Below are 22,155 nucleotides of genomic sequence, written 5' to 3'. Positions count from 1 at the left end.
AGACTGCGACCGCCATGATGGGGCATCCTTTAACACGGTGCGTGCTAGGGTGTGGGACGCCTTACGCGAAACATTTCCAGACACACCTGACTTACAGTCCGTGATGCAGTGTGCCATGAATGACGGGGAGGAGGCTATGGATTACATTTTTCGGGTCCAAGAGATGTGGAGAGCGGAAACGGGCACGCCCTGGTATCAATCGACATCTTTATTTTACTTCATTATAAAAAGAGGGCTCCCAAAGGAAGTGCAGAAGGCGCTTGACAAAATAGCAGGTATAGAAGCAAAGGGGTGGCCGGAAATTCAGAGCATAATAGTACACCATTGTAAGCGAATAAAGGAGAGGGAGAAGGAGGTGGCGCAGAAAAGATTGGCAGACGAGGCAAAGTTGGTGCAGACAAAGTTAGTGAAGGTCGCAGCAGCAGTAGCCGCGCTCCCACACAGCAGGGAGGGGGAAGATGAGGAGGAGGGGCTGATAGCAATACAAGGAAGGATGGCAACTAATTGGGCGGGAACAGGACAGCGGCAGTGGAACGAGCAGGAGCAGGGTGGAGGTCCGCAGTGGCAAGAGTGGACCCCTCGAGGGGGACGAGGTGGGTACAGGAACCGAAGAGGAGGTGGACCACAGGGGTACGGAGGAATGGGAGGAAATGGATGGCAGGGTCCCAGGGGCCCTCAGGGGAGTTGCTGGAACTGTGGGCGATGGGGACATTACTCCAGGGAGTGCAGAAGTAGACAAAACAACGGGTTCCAGGAGGTGGAACAGTATGGTCATCCCCACCCGGGGAGCCCATACGGTCTCCCAATGGGACAACAGCAGCTAAGGAACCCTGGCCAGGGTACCACGGGCCAGCAACAAGGACACCAGTACAGGACACAGAACCACCCCCAAAACAATGACAGTATGCAATACACGCCAGGTAACCCTTTCGCAACAACAGCAAACGGGGCCCCCGCGCCAGCACCTTACAGCGGCATGTCGGTAGTTTCCGGAAATGTCTTTACTGAGGGAGGGGCGACAAGATACCCCGCATAGGACAGCCCACAGAGAACACTTGCGTGTCCAGTTCTATCTACCACCCACAGTGCAGCAGAGGAACCATTGGTGGGGGCGCAGATAGGAGACAGGCAATTTATATTCATGGTTGATTCGGGAGCGGAGAAATCATGTGTCAGAGAGGGCCGATTCCCGTTATCTAACAGGAAGTTAGAGACGCAGGGGTTCTCTGGGGCTGTAATTGAAGTTCCTTACACAGAAGCTTTGGATGTGACCATAGGGGGCAAAACTGTAAAAGCGCCCTTACTGTATTATGAACAGTCCCCGATAAATTTGCTGGGGAGGGATCTTATGAGTAAACTTAACATGACCATATCATTTACCGAAGGAGGAATAGTGTGTTCTACACCCGGGATATGTCCCTTGCGTGCAATGTTGGTAGTGCAAGCCTACACAACCACACAGGAAATACGAGGGCTGCCACAAGAGGAAGAGATGTTTATTGCAGGGCTAAAGACTTTGGCCCTCATAGTCCCAGAGCTAAAAAACATGGATTGGAGGATTCCAGCAGAATTTCTCTTCCGCCCCATAGTGTGTCCGAATGCAACACCAGGATCAGTGGTGTCGTTGGATTTGCACGCTGTGCAGGTATCAACGAAACGGATCGCTGTGATTGGAATTGACAGAGAAGGATGTGAGTGGCGCACCGTACTGTGTACAAACGCCAACCTTGCCCTACGCGAGGTAACAGACGAGGATCTCTTTTCAGACACAGAAGTAGATGGTGAGATAGTAATGGAAATAGCGATGCCCTGTGACATTTTGATCCAAGCCAGAGAGATCCCCGTCCAATTGATGGCAGTGGTAGGAACACCACCGTCGTTTTTTGATGACGACATGAGGCTCGTACCATGCCATTCAGCTCAACCGTCTTTCTGATCACATCAGGCCCTGGCTTGGCTGACCTCTTTCCTCTCTGGCCAACCCTCCCAGGTCTAACATGGGTCCTTCCTTTCCTCTATCTCACTCTCGACTTGTGGTGTTTGTCAGGGTTCTAACCTCTCTCCCTGGCTGTTCAACCAATACCTGGCACCTCTTGCCCACGCCATTGTCACTCTCTGCTCCAACTTTCAGTGCTATAACGGATTACACTCAACTCGTGTTCAGGCTCCCCTCAGCCACCTTTTCTCCCTCTCTCATCTATGGCTGTCTGTCTGCAATCCAGGAGTGGTGTGCCGCTAATGAACTCTGCCTTAATGCCATTAAGATGGAGATCCTCGAGGGGCGTGGCTTGGAGCCAACACGAGCAGCATGGCTCCATGAAAGCTCCTCGCTGAGCCCATCATCAGAACCCATATTTATGAATTAGAGGCCCCGTTAAAGCCTGAAACACCCCTCATGGGGGCTACAAAGAGTCGGTGAACGTGGTGCACATGGTCCGGGAGCACCAACTAGCACCGGAGACCTAGAACTGCCGACAGGATATGCGGCCACGGCATACAGTAGCAGAGGAAAAGATGGCAGACGGGGAGCCTAGGAGTACCATCCCCAGCAGGCATCACCAAAGTAAAGACCCGAGCATCGGCATGACACACGCACCATAACTCTACAAGAGTCTCCAGCGGCGTCCCCAGCACATAAGAAGGAACCTGCCCATCCGATCCGTCACTGAAGCAGCACCTGCTCCGGGCTCCCCTCCGGAGTCATCATACACCGGGCGGGGGGAGCCACCAGTGAGCCTCAGCTGGAGTACCAGAGGAGCACAGCAACAGAATGATGGAGACTCCCGATACCCCTACACCCCTGTGGTGGAATACAGCGCACTAGTGAACCAACACCTGAGGAGGAGCCTGTTAGCCCGACCCACTGCTGAAACGGCATTCGCCCCGGGCTCCCCCCCATAATCTCTCCACAGTGGGCTGTGGAGGCGGCCAGCGAGTCACAAGCCGACATAACAGTGGTACATAGCAGCGTCAAGATAGGAGACCCCCAGCTTCCCAGTTCCTGCGGAGGGTGACCAGGAGCAACAGCGGACTGTGCGGACGCGCAATCACCAGAGCTATTAAATGGGGGGAAATCTGCACTCACATACTCTGCCATCTGACAGTAGCCCACGGCAGCCTCCTTAAGCACCAGGCACAATCCGAGAGCGGCCGTGCTATCAAACTACTAAAACCGATCCCACCGCCCACGCAGGGACATGGTCGCCCGAGATCCCTCAGCCACCCGTGGACTCGGCATAAAATTGGAGTGCCAGAACACTCACCTGCAGGGGAAACAAACACATCAAATCAGAGTGGAAGAGGAAAGCTGAAGACGGCACTGAATTCGCCTGGAGCTAGCTCCCTATAGCGATTAAACACCTCAACCATCTACTTGCCTGTAGCAGAATATGAGACCCGAGCACTGCAGCTAGCCCATCAGGAGTCAGTCCCACAGTTGGCAAGGCGCTCCCGCCCCCACAGCCTCCCAAGGGCCACAATCCAGAGGGGATCTACAGCTGCAGAAAGCCTCCTGACGCAGCTCCTATATGCATAATGCCAAAGCCCCAACTGTCCCCTGCTGGAACTCTCTCACCACCAAACAGAGTGCCACCAGCAAGCCGAAGAGGAACGAAGAAGCATCCAACCAGCTGCAAGCGAGTAAGCTGGGGGCACCCCAAAAAGAGTGAACGCAATAAGACGCCCAGAGGGGGAGGGGGCAGAAACATACTAAAGCAGCAAGGTACATAGACCGTCAGGGGGCACCAAAGACTCGGTGGCCAATCACAGCCCACGTAACAGCAGGGGCCCACCATGGGACGAGGCCCCGGGGCAAAGAGCCATTGCCACCCCAAGCAACCATCGAATCCACCACAGACACCATGGCAAAGAGTGGGAAAGCATCAAAACAGACTAACATTGCGGCCCTGATGAACATTCCATCTCAGGAGAAAGCAAAGAACAATTACCAAACGCAGGGGGTCTCCGCCGAAGTGCCCACCACCCCTGAGGTGCCCGAGTCATTCCAATCTGCAAATAAATCAGACCTCAAAGACCTGCTGTCAGCCATAACAAAAGAGATCCAGAAAGGAACCGAAGAGGTGACAAGGAGAATCACAGCATTGGACAAAAGGGTGGAAGAGGTAGAAAAGTGCACTGGGGACGTGGAAAACAACCTGTGCGATAACGCCTTTGAATTGGAAAAGGGCCTCGACTGCATCACAGCTCTAGAAGCAAGATGTGAGCTGCTTGAGGCTAAGCAGGAGGACGCAGAAATCTGCTCCAGGAGGAATAATATCCGCCTCCGAGGGATTCCTATGGCAATTACCGACTCAGAACTGGAAGGCTTTTCAAGTGACCTGTTTAGATTTATCCTTACTCTCCCGGATAGCTCTCCCCTGGAGATCGATCGAGTCCATCGCACGGCCTCAAGACAAGCATCTTCATCACCCCGAGATCTGCTGGCATGGATTCACTTCTTCAAGATGAAAAAAGAAATAATGAGGGAGGCCAGAGCAACTAAACAGATCACCTTCAGAGAGGCAACCATTTTGCTATATCAAGACCTAGCAAGCACCACCCTGCAAAAACGGGAAGCACTGAGGAACCTTACAGAATGGCTGCAGAATGGGAAAGTCCAATACCGCTGGAGCTTCCCAATGGTCTTGAATTTTACATGGGAAGGTGCCCGAAGGCAAATACGCACCCCTAATGAGGTGGAGAAATTCATGGGTGTCGGAACAGAAAGCAGAGATTCTGATTCAGAAGCACCAGCCCAAGTTCAACAAAAACGCCTTCTGCCGGCACTTGGTCCCGAGTCAGTAGGAGGCGAAGGCTCCGAGGCCCTCGAAAGACCACTAAACCAGACTGAGCCGGAATTAATTCAGCCACTCACATGTTGATTGCCCTGGCCACACGACCTCGCTCCATTGCCATTTGTTGAAACACCACTCACATAGCCACTAAAGGGGCATGCAAGGGGGGGCTCCCCCAATGTCCAAGGGTAATATCACTGCGTGCCTGCACACAAACGCCCGGTTGCGACTAAAATGCTATGTGTAGGTCTACTTCGGAACATGAATGCACTTCCTGCCATCCCGTTGATGGCTTAGAGGCCACATTGGCCCTCAACTGGTTAGATGATGGGGCTCAGCTAGTTACCCCTTTGGGTGAAGCTAGTCTCACTCCTAATAGTTCGGGGGGGAACCGAAGTGGGGTAAGGGGGAATGGAGGGTTGGGGGAAGAGGCACACTAAAGGCTCCTAAAAAATCCAAGCACTATGCAACTCAGACACGCAGTGACAGTACACGCACACACTCTCATAAGGGGGCACCCCAAGGCACTAACACAGGGCCCAGTATTAAGACACCCATAGCTAAACCCACTCAGAAGCCACATGGGGTGGAATGAGGTAAGAGACATTCACATTATCACATGGAACATCCAGGGCCTCAACTTCCTGGGTAAACGCAAGTTGGTAGAAGGTAGACTCAACACCCTGTCAGGGGATGTAGTAATTCTTCGAAAGACACACTTACTAGCTGCTGATGAGCGTCTCATCAGATTCAGGCGATTCAAAAAGGCATACTTCGCTTCTGCAGGGGAGAAAAAATGGGGGTAGCGATCTTACTTAGCGATAACTTCCCGCTCACAGAGCCCACAGTAAAAAGGGACCCCGAAGGCAGGTACCTCCTGCTAAAGAGATACATATCGGAACAGCCAATCACCATAGCTGGGATCTACTGCCCAAATGCTGGCCAAGATAAATTTCTGCGGTACCTGGTCCAAACACTATTGACATTCAGAGTAGGATACCTCCTCACCGGCGGAGACTTTAACATGGCCCCGGACCCGCTAGCTGACAAAACCCTCCCTCCATCTAATGCCGATTTTACATGGGCCTTAGCTCTCGCTAAACTCCTGCGAAAAAACGAAATGGTAGACGCTTGGAGAGTGGCACACGCGGGAGTAAGGGATTACACCTTTTATTCTAACGTGCATGAAGGCCATTCTCGGATTGATCTAATCCTGATCACCGGGGCACTCTTCCCATGTCTAAAGAACATACAAATCCCCACCAGGATTATTTCTGATTACGCCCCAGTGTCCGCAGACCTATCAATTAGAGGGTTACCCACACCTTCCCCGAGATACTGGAAGCTCAATGACTCCATATTACTAGATGAAACAATCAGAGCTGAGGTGAAAGACTAACTATTTTAGAGAAAATACAACTCCCAACACATCTATCGGGATGATTTTGGAGGCCATGAAACCAGTGACTAGGGGAACACTTATAAGCACAACCACCGAACAACACCAGATCTCTAAGATCCAAGCACACACTCTAGAGATAAAAGTATCAGCACTGGAGAAGGAGCTGAAAGTCTGCCATACGAGGAAGGCAGAGAGGGAACTGAAAAAAGTGAGAATGGCCTTAGAAATCCACTGGGCGGACCGCTCGGCTAAATCCATAGCATTCACTAAACAATTTTATTTCAACAAAAGCAACAAGGCAAATCGCATACTAGCCTATAAATTGCAACGGGTACATAAAAGGAACAACATATCATGCCTCCTCGGGGAAGATGGCAAGCCTCGATACTCCAACGCAGACAAGATGGACGCCCTAATAGCCCACCCCAGAGCAATCATGTCCGGCCCGCAGCCCGAACCGGGAGCTCAGCCCCAAAGCCTGCAGTATTTACAATCGTATGTAGCACCCAATATCAAATCCCAGCTCAAGTCCCAATATCGGTAGAGGAGGTATCTGACAGTATCAAATCCCTGAAGAGCACCGCCCCGGGGCCAGGCGGGCTAACAGCAAAATTCTATAAAACATACACACAAATCCTAGCGCCGCAGCTCACGCTCGTATTTAACTAATTTCTGTAAACCGGGAAGGTGACCAAATCAATGGCAGAATCACTCACCATACTAGTTCATAAACCTGGGAAAGACCCTGAGCAGGTGTCCTCATATAGACCGATCACACTCAGATGGGAAGATTTATTCTATTGTCCTAGGACCGAGACTGGGGAACGTTCTCCCAGACATGATAGACAGGGACCAGACAGGGTTCATCCCAGGAAGAGGGACGCACGACAATATCAGAAGAACGCTAGACCTCATTGAAAGTGCCAACCGGCAGGGGACAGAAATGCTGGTCATTTCCCTAGACGCTCACAAAGCGTTCGACCTCGTGAACTGAGAATATATTAGGCTCACCCATGCCCACATGGGTCTTGGACGTAACATCACAAAATGGATAATGGTGAAGTATCAGTGCCTGACCACTCGATTGCGAGTGAACGGATTGAGATCGGAAAGTATCGCTATAAATAGGGGCACACGTCAGGGCTGCCCACTGTCCCCCATGGTGTTCGCGTTATCCATGGAACCTTTTGCAGGAAGGGTCTGACGAAACGCAGACATTCAGGGGATCGCAGTGGGAGGAAGGGAATGCAAAGCAGCATTATATGCTGATGATGTTCTTTTAACAATAACCCACCCGGGCTCATCTCTGGCCCCTTTACTGGAGGAGCTTGATACATTCGGAAAAACATCCGGATTTAGGATAAACTACGATAAATCCTCTGTACTAGCAATCAACCTCACTAAGAAAAAGAAGGAAAAGCTCAGCCCCAAGCTCCCCATCTCATGGGCAGACACAGCATTCGGATACCTAGGGGTCCAGATTCCCATAAACCACACTCAGATCTATCAGAGCAACTTCCCACAATTGTTTAAAGACCTGCGGAGGAATATAAAACACTGGGGTAAACAGGAAATATCATGGCTGGGTAGAACAGCGGTGATAAAGATGAACCTTGTCCCTAGATTAATTTACCACTGCCTAGCCCTCCCAGCACATATCCCGGAGAATGAACTAAGTGCCTTAGAGAAATCCACATTGGAATCCATCTGGGGAGGGAAAAAACCCTGTATAGCAAAGAAAACTAAGACTCGAGGCTGAAATTCACAGGGACTGGGAACTCCAGACGTGGCCAGGTACAGGCGAGCAGCACAGCTATCCAACGCATTCACATGGACTCGAACATCAGACCCACCATACTGGAAACAGATAGTGGAAGCATGTTGCAAATCTCCCCTAGCTGACCTCCCGCACATCCAGGCCCCGAAGGCCCAGCCAAACTCTGGACTCCTATTAGCAACCCACAACACGGTGGCAAATTGGAAAGCAGTGGCTCGGAAATGGGGATGCACAGGGACTCTAAACCCACTCACACCTCTATGGGACAATCCCGAGTTTTCACTGGGTCTCCAATCTCAGAGCTTTTCCGCCTGGCAAAAGGGGGCCTCTGGAAGATCTCAAAGCAAAAACAAAGAGGTGATGGCTGGAAGGTTTAGACTGAATCTTAACCACTGGCATTGCTCGGGGCAACCCTCCAGACCATCGTTCTTCGCCTGCCAAGCCATTACCCAGACCACAAGCATCCCCAAACATGTTTCACCCTTGTTGGGGCTCATCAGTGAGGAGTAGCTTGGGTCTCGTGCAGAAGGGATGTGGCCTAGCAGTTCGGGCTGGACTGCCCCTTTTGGGGTAGGACCATGCCTGATTTGCATATGGTTTTTCCCCTTCTGTAATGGCTTGGCAGACTGAAAAACGATGGTCTGGAGGGTTGCCCAGAGCTTTGCCCGTGGTTATGATTTATTCAAAACCTTCCAGCCATCACCTTTCGTTTTGCTAAAGTCACCCCGAGTGGGACGGGTATGCCGGGAAGGTGACCAAATCAATGGCAGAATCACTCACCATACTAGTTCATAAACCTGGGAAAGACCCTGAGCAGGTGTCCTCATATAGACCGATCACACTCAGATGGGAAGATTTATTCTATTGTCCTAGGACCGAGACTGGGGAACGTTCTCCCAGACATGATAGACAGGGACCAGACAGGGTTTATCCCAGGAAGAGGGACGCACGACAATATCAGAAGAACGCTAGACCTCATTGAAAGTGCCAACCGGCAGGGGACAGAAATGCTGGTCATTTCCCTAGACGCTCACAAAGCGTTCGACCTCGTGAACTGAGAATATATTAGGCTCACCCATGCCCACATGGGTCTTGGACGTAACATCACAAAATGGATAATGGTGAAGTATCAGTGCCTGACCACTCGATTGCGAGTGAACGGATTGAGATCGGAAAGTATCGCTATAAATAGGGGCACACGTCAGGGCTGCCCACTGTCCCCCATGGTGTTCGCGTTATCCATGGAACCTTTTGCAGGAAGGGTCTGACGAAACGCAGACATTCAGGGGATCGCAGTGGGAGGAAGGGAATGCAAAGCAGCATTATATGCTGATGATGTTCTTTTAACAATAACCCACCCGGGCTCATCTCTGGCCCCTTTACTGGAGGAGCTTGATACATTCGGAAAAACATCCGGATTTAGGATAAACTACGATAAATCCTCTGTACTAGCAATCAACCTCACTAAGAAAAAGAAGGAAAAGCTCAGCCCCAAGCTCCCCATCTCATGGGCAGACACAGCATTCGGATACCTAGGGGTCCAGATTCCCATAAACCACACTCAGATCTATCAGAGCAACTTCCCACAATTGTTTAAAGACCTGCGGAGGAATATAAAACACTGGGGTAAACAGGAAATATCATGGCTGGGTAGAATAGCAGTGATAAAGATGAACCTTGTCCCTAGATTAATTTACCACTGCCTAGCCCTCCCAGCACATATCCCGGAGAATGAACTAAGTGCCTTAGAGAAAGCCACATTGGAATCCATCTGGGGAGGGAAAAAACCCTGTATAGCAAAGAAAACTAAGACTCAAGGCTGAAATTCACAGGGACTGGGAACTCCAGACGTGGCCAGGTACAGGCGAGCAGCACAGCTATCCAACGCATTCACATGGACTCGAACATCAGACCCACCGTACTGGAAACAGATAGTGGAAGCATGGTGCAAATCTCCCCTAGCTGACCTCCCGCACATCCAGGCCCCGAAGGCCCAGCCAAACTCTGGACTCCTATTAGCAACCCACAACACGGTGGCAAATTGGAAAGCAGTGGCTCGGAAATGGGGATGCACAGGGACTCTAAAGCCCACTCACACCTCTATGGGACAATCCCGAGTTTTCACTGGGTCTCCAATCTCAGAGCTTTTCCGCCTGGCAGAAGGGGGCCTCTGGAAGATCTCAAAGCAAAAACAAAGAGGTGATGGCTGGAAGGTTTAGACTGAATCTTAACCACTGGCATTGCTCGGGGCAACCCTCCAGACCATCGTTCTTCGCCTGCCAAGCCATTACCCAGACCACACGCATCCCTAAACATGTTTCACCCTTGTTGGGGCTCATCAGTGAGGAGTAGCTTGGGTCTCGTGCAGAAGGGATGTGGCCTAGCAGTTCGGGCTGGACTGCCCCTTTTGGGGTAGGACCATGCCTGATTTGCATATGGTTTTTCCCCTTCTGTAATGGCTTGGCAGACTGAAATACGATGGTCTGGAGGGTTGCCCAGAGCTTTGCCCGTGGTTATGATTTATTCAAAACCTTCCAGCCATCACCTTTCGTTTTGCTAAAGTCACCCCGAGTGGGACGGGTATGCCCAGACGTGGGTCCCGAGTCTGCCGGGCCTAGAGACCCAAGCTACTCCTCACTGATGACGCCCAACAAGGCTGAAACATGTCTGGGGATGCTTGTGGTCTCGTGCAGAAGGGATGTGGCCTAGCAGTTCGGGCTGGACTGCCCCTTTTGGGGTAGGACCATGCCTGATTTGCATATGGTTTTTCCCCTTCTGTAATGGCTTGGCAGACTGAAAAACGATGGTCTGGAGGGTTGCCCAGAGCTTTGCCCGTGGTTATGATTTATTCAAAACCTTCCAGCCATCACCTTTCGTTTTGCTAAAGTCACCCCGAGTGGGACGGGTATGCCCAGACGTGGGTCCCGAGTCTGCCGGGCCTAGAGACCCAAGCTACTCCTCACTGATGATGCCCAACAAGGCTGAAACATGTCTGGGGATGCTTGTGGTCTCGTGCAGAAGGGATGTGGCCTAGCAGTTCGGGCTGGACTGCCCCTTTTGGGGTAGGACCATGCCTGATTTGCATATGGTTTTTCCCCTTCTGTAATGGCTTGGCAGACTGAAAAACGATGGTCTGGAGGGTTGCCCAGAGCTTTGCCCGTGGTTATGATTTATTCAAAACCTTCCAGCCATTACCTTTCGTTTTGCTAAAGTCACCCCGAGTGGGACGGGTATGCCCAGACGTGGGTCCCGAGTCTGCCGGGCCTAGAGACCCAAGCTACTCCTCACTGATGACGCCCAACAAGGCTGAAACATGTCTGGGGATGCTTGTGGTCTCGTGCAGAAGGGATGTGGCCTAGCAGTTCGGGCTGGACTGCCCCTTTTGGGGTAGGACCATGCCTGATTTGCATATGGTTTTTCCCCTTCTGTAATGGCTTGGCAGACTGAAAAACGATGGTCTGGAGGGTTGCCCAGAGCTTTGCCCGTGGTTATGATTTATTCAAAACATTCCAGCCATCACCTTTCGTTTTGCTAAAGTCACCCCGAGTGGGACGGATATGCCCAGACGTGGGTCCCGAGTCTGCCGGGCCTAGAGACCCAAGTTACTCCTCACTGATGACGCCCAACAAGGCTGAAACATGTCTGGGGATGCTTGTGGTCTCGTGCAGAAGGGATGTGGCCTAGCAGTTCGGGCTGGACTGCCCCTTTTGGGGTAGGACCATGCCTGATTTGCATATGGTTTTTCCCCTTCTGTAATGGCTTGGCAGACTGAAAAACGATGGTCTGGAGGGTTGCCCAGAGCTTTGCCCGTGGTTATGATTTATTCAAAACCTTCCAGCCATCACCTTTCGTTTTGCTAAAGTCACCCCGAGTGGGACGGGTATGCCCAGACGTGGGTCCCGAGTCTGCCGGGCCTAGAGACCCAAGCTACTCCTCACTGATGATTCCCAACAAGGCTGAAACATGTCTGGGGATGCTTGTGGTCTCGTGCAGAAGGGATGTGGCCTAGCAGTTCGGGCTGGACTGCCCCTTTTGGGGTAGGACCATGCCTGATTTGCATATGGTTTTTCCCCTTCTGTAATGGCTTGGCAGACTGAAAAACGATGGTCTGGAGGGTTGCCCAGAGCTTTGCCCGTGGTTATGATTTATTCAAAACCTTCCAGCCATCACCTTTCGTTTTGCCCTAGCCTCTGGAAGATCTCAGACTTCCTAGAGGGTGGTAACCCACTTACATTTGAAGACTGCAAGGCGAAATTCAAAATCACAGAAGGGGAAAGATTCAGATATTTGCAGATCCCAGAGGAATGTTATGGAAAAGGGCTCAAGAGGCCTTACAGCGTTGGAGCTAACATTAACATCTGCCCCACCCAGAGGGAAAATATCTATCATATACCGACTCCTGGACAAATCAGACCCCACCACCAAAGAAAAATATATGACCAACTGGGAGAAGGACCTGGGGCGAACAATAGATATTCAAGCGTGGGGGAAGATCTGGACAAGAATTCACAAAAGCATGCAATGCGTCACCAATAGACAAGGCGGGTATAAGGTCTGTTACAGATACTACATCACCCCAGTACAGCTACACAAATCTAACCCAAGCATCTCACCAAATTGCTGGAGAGGCTGTGCAGTGGAGGGAACGCTGTTCCACCTGCTATGGACATGCCCGCATGCTGCAAAATACTGGCAAGGGGTGCTTGATCAGATAAAATCGATCACAGGACTTAAAATTCCCTGGGACCCAGGGATCGTATTGTTGGGGGACACCAGTGAAGGGGACTTCCCACTATCAGGCCACACAGCCCGCCTATGCACCCACCTCTTAACAGTAGCCAAAATAGCACTAGCACGGCTCTGGAAAAACCCAGAGTGCCCCTCACTCCCACTATGGTGGTCAAAGTGCTGGGACATTGTAGTGGCTGAAAAAATCACTGCAATTCGATCAGGGAACATGAACTCCTTTCGTAATACCTGGGCCCCATTTATGGACTATGCAGTACATTTCCCAGCCCTCACCCGAAGGCCCCACTAACCCGCTTGCTGGAATAAACCGAGTGCCACAAGGGGGACCCACGCTGACTGCCCCCCCCCCCAACAGGCCGCATATCACCACGAGTCCGACCCCCCCAATGTGAGACTGCGCTGAGATCACGCTATCGTTGTATGTTTGTATGCATACATGTATTGTCTGAAGTCTTTGTCATTTCTTGAAATACCAATAAAATGTTTAGTTGAAGATAAAAAAATGGAGTACCTCCTCGGCACACCTGCACCTTCCTTTCCTGTCACTCTCAGGCCGGCCTCCCTTGGCCCTCTTCCCGCTCCCACCTGTGAGGCTAAGAACCTTACGGTCATCTTTGACCCCACACTCTCCTTTTCTCCTCACATGTCTAAGAAGTCAAACTACCAACTGCACCTCCTCAGAGGTATTCTTCCTTTCCTCACTTTCCACCAGAAGCTCACTGTAACGCTCACCTGATTCCCGCAGAGGCGCCGGTCTTGACTGGGCGAATACCGTATCTTCAAAGGTGATGTGTAACACACGGTTGGCTCTTTGGGCTGGACCTCTGTGCACTGTATGTCTGACTCGAAGAGTAAGATGTCTGCAGATAGAAAATATGGGATTAATGAACTGGGGTTATTGGGTGTCTCTCTCTTCTTCCCCTTCTCTTCTCCTGTAGAACCCCAAAGGTTAACGCTCTCACCTTAGGTAAGTGAACGCCGAGCTCTCCATCTGCCTCGGGGCAGGGTGCCGTAACCAGTTTCTTCACTGGATAAGGGTGCAGGCCTCTTGACCTCAGAGGACTGCTGTCCGTCGTTTACTGCACGAACGGTAAGTTCCGAGTATTTCAAATGTCTTTAAAAGTCTTTTGTAATGATGTCTCTTGTTTTGCAGGGTTCCTGCGATGGCGGATGACGGGCTGAAGTGAGTTGAGGATGGAACCCGTGTGAGGAATAGAAGCGCCTGGAAGCACGTAAGTAAGCGCTTGTTGCCTGCTTCACGATGCGCACTAACTGTCCTTTTATCTTGCAGGTACAAGTTCGGAGCTGCTGAAGGGTGCCGGAATACCCACTGGGTTCGGCGTGGGAAGGAGTAATGGCACGTGAGTAATAAAGTTACCCAATGTCTTTAAACGCACCTTCTTTTGTCTTTCAGATGCGGGATGCAGCGCCGAAGGCCTCTGGAGCGTGCGAAGAGTTGGTAAGCTTTTGTCTTTCAGATGCCGGAATGCAGTGCGAAGACCTCCGGAGCACGCGAAGAGTAGGTAAGCCTTTGTCTTTCAGATGCCGGAATGCAGCGCGAGGCGTTGGTGACAGCCGATGGACCAGGTAAGAGAAGCGCTGTCACTGAAGACCGTAATGCTAACCTGTTCTTTCTTGTCTTTATAGGTGTTGCTGAAGACTGGATTCAGGATGGTAAGCCTTTTTCCCTTAGGCCCAGGATCAGATGCAGAAGACACGATGAGCGTTCTGCTGCAGAGAATGCAGAATAACGCAAAGCAAGATTCATCCATCGGGTGTGGTTTAAATAGCCTCCTGTGGTGCTTAGGTGTCTCCTTCCACAGCCTCGCCTAGGTAAGAAAAGAGTTCCTGCTTTCCAGAAGAGTTCCAGTGTTCTGAACCTAGGGAGTGGCTCCTGCCCCACCCAACAGGAAAAGTAGTCCCAAACAGAAGAGGATTAGAGGCTCAACTGGCAGGTAAGTAAGCAGCATGGTCTGCTGCAGGTAAGTCCACCCAAGCATTATGAGCCCGGCGCTTCCAGCGCTGGGACTGGGCATATTTATGAGCCTGGTGCCACTGGCGCCAGGACAGGGTCCAAAAGGTCCCAATTGGGACTGGTTGGCACTCGGAACCTGGGTTATGGGTCTGCTTCCAAGGGAGTTGGGTAAGTCCTGACCTTTTGGAAGCAGAGATCATGACAGCACCCCCCCTCAAGGCCCCTCCCAAACCGGGCTTCTCCGGGGGTTTGGGCTTGTCAGGAAATGTTCGATGGAATCTTTTGATTAGACGAGGAGCGTGGACATATTCTGCAGGTTCCCAGGATCTTTCTTGGGGGCCGTAGCCTTTCCAGTCAATTAGGTAAAATAGTTTAGATTTGGAGATCTTGGAGTCCAGGATGCTTTTGACTTCAAACTCGAGTTCTCCATCAACTAGGATAGGTTTTGGAGATTCTCATGGTGTCCATCTTGACTTACTAGCGTCACTTCTTGAGTGGTATGCGTTACTGGTCCGGAGGCTATCTCCGTACCATCCACCGTAGTAATGACGTCCTTTACAGCCTTGGGACAAAGAGTTAGATTCATCCTCAAAACCATTTCATGATCCACATAATTGCCGATAGCACCGCTGTCGACGTAAGCTTCAATCGCATGTAATCGATCCGGATGATCAGGGATAATGAGGACCATAGGTATCACGAAATGCGAGGTCACGGAACTGGTTTTAACGCTCGGCAAGAGGACCTCTATTCTTGTCGGGCGAGGTCGTTTCCCTGCTCAGAGTTTGTGACCTTGGTAACTGCAGATCCTACTGCCTTCTTGGCTGGTTTCACCGGACAGTCTCGAAGAAAGTGCCCTGAGTTTCCGCAATAGAGGCATAATTGCAACTGTTTTCTCCTTTCCCGCTCCTTTTGTGTGAGTGGTCCTTTCAGGCACCCTATTTGCATGGGTTCCCCGGAGTCTACTCCTTTGGAAGGAGTTGGTGGTTTGGAAAATACTCGAGCATCAAACTTGGAACGATCGGCCTTCCTGTTCTGCAGTCTGTGATCTATTTGAACGACTAAGGCTATATAGTCCGAACAGTCTTGCGGGGGATTCACTACTTGGGCTAACACATCTTTGAGCTCTCCACGTAGACCTCTATAAAACAGCGTAATCCTTTTGTCCTCAGGCCATTGAGTTTCCACTATCAGTCTGTTGAAAGACGCAATATAAGCCAAAAGGTCTTGATTACCCTGTCGCAACGAAAGAAGCTCATTGTCCAAGGCCTGCCCCTGTGAATGTCTTGCGAACAGTTTTTCCATACTGAGCTGAAAAGCTTGAAAATCATGGAGAACCGGATCATCTTGATTAACTAGAGGGATCGACCAGTCTGCCGCATTGCCACTAAGGTACGAAAGCACGAAAGCTACTTTAGCTTGATCAGTTGGAAAGGCTGCTGGCCGGCATAAGAAATGCAACCGGCACTGATTAATAAATACTGCAAACCTCCTTGGGTCACCAGAAAATCGTTCGGGCGGAGCCAGAGGTACATTCCCAGGTAGGTTGATTTGCACTGGATTCATAGAGGATGTTGCAGGAAGATTTGCCCCTGATGCGGGTAATGGGGTCTGTCCGGCTTGTGACTGTAGCAATTGTCTAGCGAGATCGTCTGTTCGCTCCTTGGAAATTATCAGTTCCTTCTTAGAGCTTTCGTTTCCTGACGGGCTGCATGCACTTCTGCTCTTAGTTCCCCAAGTAACTGGGCTAGCTGATCGGTATCCGAGGATTCCATAGCGCCTGGGCGGGAGTTTTGCGGTAGGCTTTGCGTTCTGTAACGCTCAACTGATTCCCGCAGAGGCGCCGGTCTTGACTGGGCGAATACCGTATCTTCAAAGGTGATGTGTAACACACGGTTGGCTCTTTGGGCTGGACCTCTGTGCACTGTATGTCTGACTCGAAGAGTAAGACGTCTGCAGATAGAAAATATGGGATTAATGAACTGGGGTTATTGGGTGTCTCTCTCTTCTTCCCCTTCTCTTCTCCTGTAGAACCCCAAAGGTTAACGCTCTCACCTTAGGTAAGTGAACGCCGAGCTCTCCATCTGCCTCGGGGCAGGGTGCCGTAACCAGTTTCTTCACTGGATAAGGGTGCATGCCTCTTGACCTCAGAGGACTGCTGTCCGTCGTTTACTGCACGAACGTTAAGTTCCGAGTATTTCAAATGTCTTTAAAAGTCTTTTGTAATGATGTCTCTTGTTTTGCAGGGTTCCGGCGATGGCGGATGACGGGCTGAAGTGAGTTGAGGATGGAACCCGTGTGAGGAATAGAAGCGCCTGGAAGCACGTAAGTAAGCGCTTGTTGCCTGCTTCACGATGCGCACTAACTGTCCTTTTATCTTGCAGGTACAAGTTCGGAGCTGCTGAAGGGTGCCGGAATACCCACTGGGTTCGGCGTGGGAAGGAGTAATGGCACGTGAGTAATAAAGTTACCCAATGTCTTTAAACGCACCTTCTTTTGTCTTTCAGATGCGGGATGCAGCGCCGAAGGCCTCCGGAGCGTGCGAAGAGTTGGTAAGCTTTTGTCTTTCAGATGCCGGAATGCAGTGCGAAGACCTCCGGAGCACGCGAAGAGTAGGTAAGCCTTTGTCTTTCAGATGCCGGAATGCAGCGCGAGGCGTTGGTGACAGCCGATGGACCAGGTAAGAGAAGCGCTGTCACTGAAGACCGTAATGCTAACCTGTTCTTTCTTGTCTTTATAGGTGTTGCTGAAGACTGGATTCAGGATGGTAAGCCTTTTTCCCTTAGGCCCAGGATCAGATGCAGAAGACACGATGAGCGTTCTGCTGCAGAGGATGCAGAATAACGCAAAGCAAGATTCATCCATCGGGTGTGGTTTAAATAGCCTCCTGTGGTGCTTAGGTGTCTCCTTCCACAGCCTCGCCTAGGTAAGAAAAGAGTTCCTGCTTTCCAGAAGAGTTCCAGTGTTCTGAACCTAGGGAGTGGCTCCTGCCCCACCCAACAGGAAAAGTAGTCCCAAACAGAAGAGGATTAGAGGCTCAACTGGCAGGTAAGTAAGCAGCATGGTCTGCTGCAGGTAAGTCCACCCAAGCATTATGAGCCCGGCGCTTCCAGCGCTGGGACTGGGCATATTTATGAGCCTGGTGCCACTGGCGCCAGGACAGGGTCCAAAAGGTCCCAATTGGGACTGGTTGGCACTCGGAACCTGGGTTATGGGTCTGCTTCCAAGGGAGTTGGGTAAGTCCTGACCTTTTGGAAGCAGAGATCATGACAGCACCCCCCCTCAAGGCCCCTCCCAAACCGGGCTTCTCCGGGGGTTTGGGCTTGTCAGGAAATGTTCGATGGAATCTTTTGATTAGACGAGGAGCGTGGACATATTCTGCAGGTTCCCAGGATCTTTCTTGGGGGCCGTAGCCTTTCCAGTCAATTAGGTAAAATAGTTTAGATTTGGAGATCTTGGAGTCCAGGATGCTTTTGACTTCAAACTCGAGTTCTCCATCAACTAGGATAGGTTTTGGAGATTCTCATGGTGTCCATCTTGACTTACTAGCGTCACTTCTTGAGTGGTATGCGTTACTGGTCCGGAGGCTATCTCCGTACCATCCACCGTAGTAATGACGTCCTTTACAGCCTTGGGACAAAGAGTTAGATTCATCCTCAAAACCATTTCATGATCCACATAATTGCCGATAGCACCGCTGTCGACGTAAGCTTCAATCGCATGTAATCGATCCGGATGATCAGGGCTAATGAGGACCATAGGTATCACGAAATGCGAGGTCACGGAACTGGTTTTAACGCTCGGCAAGAGGACCTCTATTCTTGTCGGGCGAGGTCGTTTCCCTGCTCAGAGTTTGTGACCTTGGTAACTGCAGATCCTACTGCCTTCTTGGCTGGTTTCACCGGACAGTCTCGAAGAAAGTGCCCTGAGTTTCCGCAATAGAGGCATAATTGCAACTGTTTTCTCCTTTCCCGCTCCTTTTGTGTGAGTGGTCCTTTCAGGCACCCTATTTGCATGGGTTCCCCGGAGTCTACTCCTTTGGAAGGAGTTGGTGGTTTGGAAAATACTCGAGCATCAAACTTGGAACGATCGGCCTTCCTGTTCTGCAGTCTGTGATCTATTTGAACGACTAAGTCTATATAGTCCGAACAGTCTTGCGGGGGATTCACTACTTGGGCTAACACATCTTTGAGCTCTCCACGTAGACCTCTATAAAACAGCGTAATCCTTTTGTCCTCAGGCCATTGAGTTTCCACTATCAGTCTGTTGAAAGACGCAATATAAGCCAAAAGGTCTTGATTACCCTGTCGCAACGAAAGAAGCTCATTGTCCAAGGCCTGCCCCTGTGAATGTCTTGCGAACAGTTTTTCCATGCTGAGCTGAAAAGCTTGAAAATCATGGAGAACCGGATCATCTTGATTAACTAGAGGGATCGACCAGTCTGCCGCATTGCCACTAAGGTACGAAAGCACGAAAGCTACTTTAGCTTGATCAGTTGGAAAGGCTGCTGGCCGGCATAAGAAATGCAACCGGCACTGATTAATAAATACTGCAAACCTCCTTGGGTCACCAGAAAATCGTTCGGGCGGAGCCAGAGGTACATTCCCAGGTAGGTTGATTTGCACTGGATTCATAGAGGATGTTGCAGGAAGATTTGCCCCTGATGCGGGTAATGGGGTCTGTCCGGCTTGTGACTGTAGCAATTGTCTAGCGAGATCGTCTGTTCGCTCCTTGGAAATTATCAGTTCCTTCTTAGAGCTTTCGTTTCCTGACGGGCTGCATGCACTTCTGCTCTTAGTTCCCCAAGTAACTGGGCTAGCTGATCGGTATCCGAGGATTCCATAGCGCCTGGGCGGGAGTTTTGCGGTAGGCTTTGCGTTCTGTAACGCTCAACTGATTCCCGCAGAGGCGCCGGTCTTGACTGGGCGAATACCGTATCTTCAAAGGTGATGTGTAACACACGGTTGGCTCTTTGGGCTGGACCTCTGTGCACTGTATGTCTGACTCGAAGAGTAAGACGTCTGCAGATAGAAAATATGGGATTAATGAACTGGGGTTATTGGGTGTCTCTCTCTTCTTCCCCTTCTCTTCTCCTGTAGAACCCCAAAGGTTAACGCTCTCACCTTAGGTAAGTGAACGCCAAGCTCTCCATCTGCCTCGGGGCAGGGTGCCGTAACCAGTTTCTTCACTGGATAAGGGTGCATGCCTCTTGACCTCAGAGGACTGCTGTCCGTCGTTTACTGCACGAACGTTAAGTTCCGAGTATTTCAAATGTCTTTAAAAGTCTTTTGTAATGATGTCTCTTGTTTTGCAGGGTTCCGGCGATGGCGGATGACGGGCTGAAGTGAGTTGAGGATGGAACCCGTGTGAGGAATAGAAGCGCCTGGAAGCACGTAAGTAAGCGCTTGTTGCCTGCTTCACGATGCGCACTAACTGTCCTTTTATCTTGCAGGTACAAGTTCGGAGCTGCTGAAGGGTGCCGGAATACCCACTGGGTTCGGCGTGGGAAGGAGTAATGGCACGTGAGTAATAAAGTTACCCAATGTCTTTAAACGCACCTTCTTTTGTCTTTCAGATGCGGGATGCAGCGCCGAAGGCCTCCGGAGCGTGCGAAGAGTTGGTAAGCTTTTGTCTTTCAGATGCCGGAATGCAGTGCGAAGACCTCCGGAGCACGCGAAGAGTAGGTAAGCCTTTGTCTTTCAGATGCCGGAATGCAGCGCGAGGCGTTGGTGACAGCCGATGGACCAGGTAAGAGAAGCGCTGTCACTGAAGACCGTAATGCTAACCTGTTCTTTCTTGTCTTTATAGGTGTTGCTGAAGACTGGATTCAGGATGGTAAGCCTTTTTCCCTTAGGCCCAGGATCAGATGCAGAAGACACGATGAGCGTTCTGCTGCAGAGGATGCAGAATAACGCAAAGCAAGATTCATCCATCGGGTGTGGTTTAAATAGCCTCCTGTGGTGCTTAGGTGTCTCCTTCCACAGCCTCGCCTAGGTAAGAAAAGAGTTCCTGCTTTCCAGAAGAGTTCCAGTGTTCTGAACCTAGGGAGTGGCTCCTGCCCCACCCAACAGGAAAAGTAGTCCCAAACAGAAGAGGATTAGAGGCTCAACTGGCAGGTAAGTAAGCAGCATGGTCTGCTGCAGGTAAGTCCACCCAAGCATTATGAGCCCGGCGCTTCCAGCGCTGGGACTGGGCATATTTATGAGCCTGGTGCCACTGGCGCCAGGACAGGGTCCAAAAGGTCCCAATTGGGACTGGTTGGCACTCGGAACCTGGGTTATGGGTCTGCTTCCAAGGGAGTTGGGTAAGTCCTGACCTTTTGGAAGCAGAGATCATGACACTCACTGTCTCTAGAGCTCTGGTTCTCTCTAGGCTGTACAACTGCAACAGCCTCTTTCTTAATCTGCCTGCTTCTACTCTCTGTCCTCTTCAACTCATCCAGAACAGGACTGCGAGACTTGTCTTTGGCCTCAAGCCCAGGGTACGTATCTCTCCAGCCCCGAAATCCCTAATTGGCTCTCAGTGGCTGCAAGCATCGAGTTCAAGACCCTCTGCATTGTCCACAAGGCCTTCTGGGGCCTGTGTTCTCTTTACTTCCAACTCTCTCTTCAGAAATATCTTCCTACTCAAGCTCTTCACTCCTCCACCTCCACCTCCCTCAGGGTCAGTCGCTTCTCCAAGCAACGAGTTGGTGGTAGATTTCTTTCTTTGGCTGGAGCCTCCCCCTGGAACAGCCACCCTGCCTCTCTGAAACTTGAGCAGAACCATCTCTTGTTCCCGAAGCACCCCAAGACCTTCCTCTTTGCTTCTGCCTTCTCTCTTAGTCTCCCCTGCAGATCTCCCATCTGATAATGCACTGATCACCTCTGGCTACCCTTTCAATTCGGGCCCAGGTTCCCTGCCCGGCCAGATGCACCCGCACTGCTTGTTGTTATTTGATCCTGTGTATGGCGCTTGCCCTTCCTCCCCCTGCACTTACACAATCTCAATGTCACTTGGCCTAGTAAGATCGTTTGTCTCTGTCCTCCCTCTGCCCCCCTCCCTTGCCTTGTCACGCCTTGAAACACTTGTCCATAGGCACGTTATAAATGCCACATGATATGATATCATATCATATCATGTATTCGATCATTCTGCAGTACGTATTGGGAAACGCATGTTTATTCTTGTACTTTATAATTAATTGCATATTTAAAGGTCAAAGTCTTTGATAATGGTATCGGGAAAGCAGCAGTTGAAACTCATCCCAGGGAGATTGGTGCATAAAGCAAAAGCAAAATGGGACTCTGGTCTTAAAAAGAAACTACTATTCATATAGTGAGCAGATGGAACTGCTATCAAACATGTGAATCTATGGATGATCCTATTTCTAGACATAACATTTAATGTAAATGGAGAAGAATTGGTCAACTGATTTTTAAATTGAGCAATCACGGTTTATACATCTACTAGGTGAAAA

General features: G+C 50.7%; 1 protein-coding gene across 2 annotated transcripts in view; it reads right to left on the bottom strand.

Annotated features, from left to right (window-relative positions):
• LOC138581368 (formin-J-like) overlaps positions 1-22,155 on the bottom strand; it is a 1,098,959-nt gene that overhangs the window by 864,067 nt on the left and 212,737 nt on the right. The window lies entirely within an intron of this gene.

This window comes from Ambystoma mexicanum, chromosome 3p (assembly GCF_040938575.1).
Source record: "Ambystoma mexicanum isolate Mex_15411 chromosome 3p, UKY_AmexF1_1, whole genome shotgun sequence".
Classification (NCBI taxonomy): domain Eukaryota; kingdom Metazoa; phylum Chordata; class Amphibia; order Caudata; family Ambystomatidae; genus Ambystoma; species Ambystoma mexicanum.
This window is presented reverse-complemented; position numbering and strand designations above follow the sequence as displayed.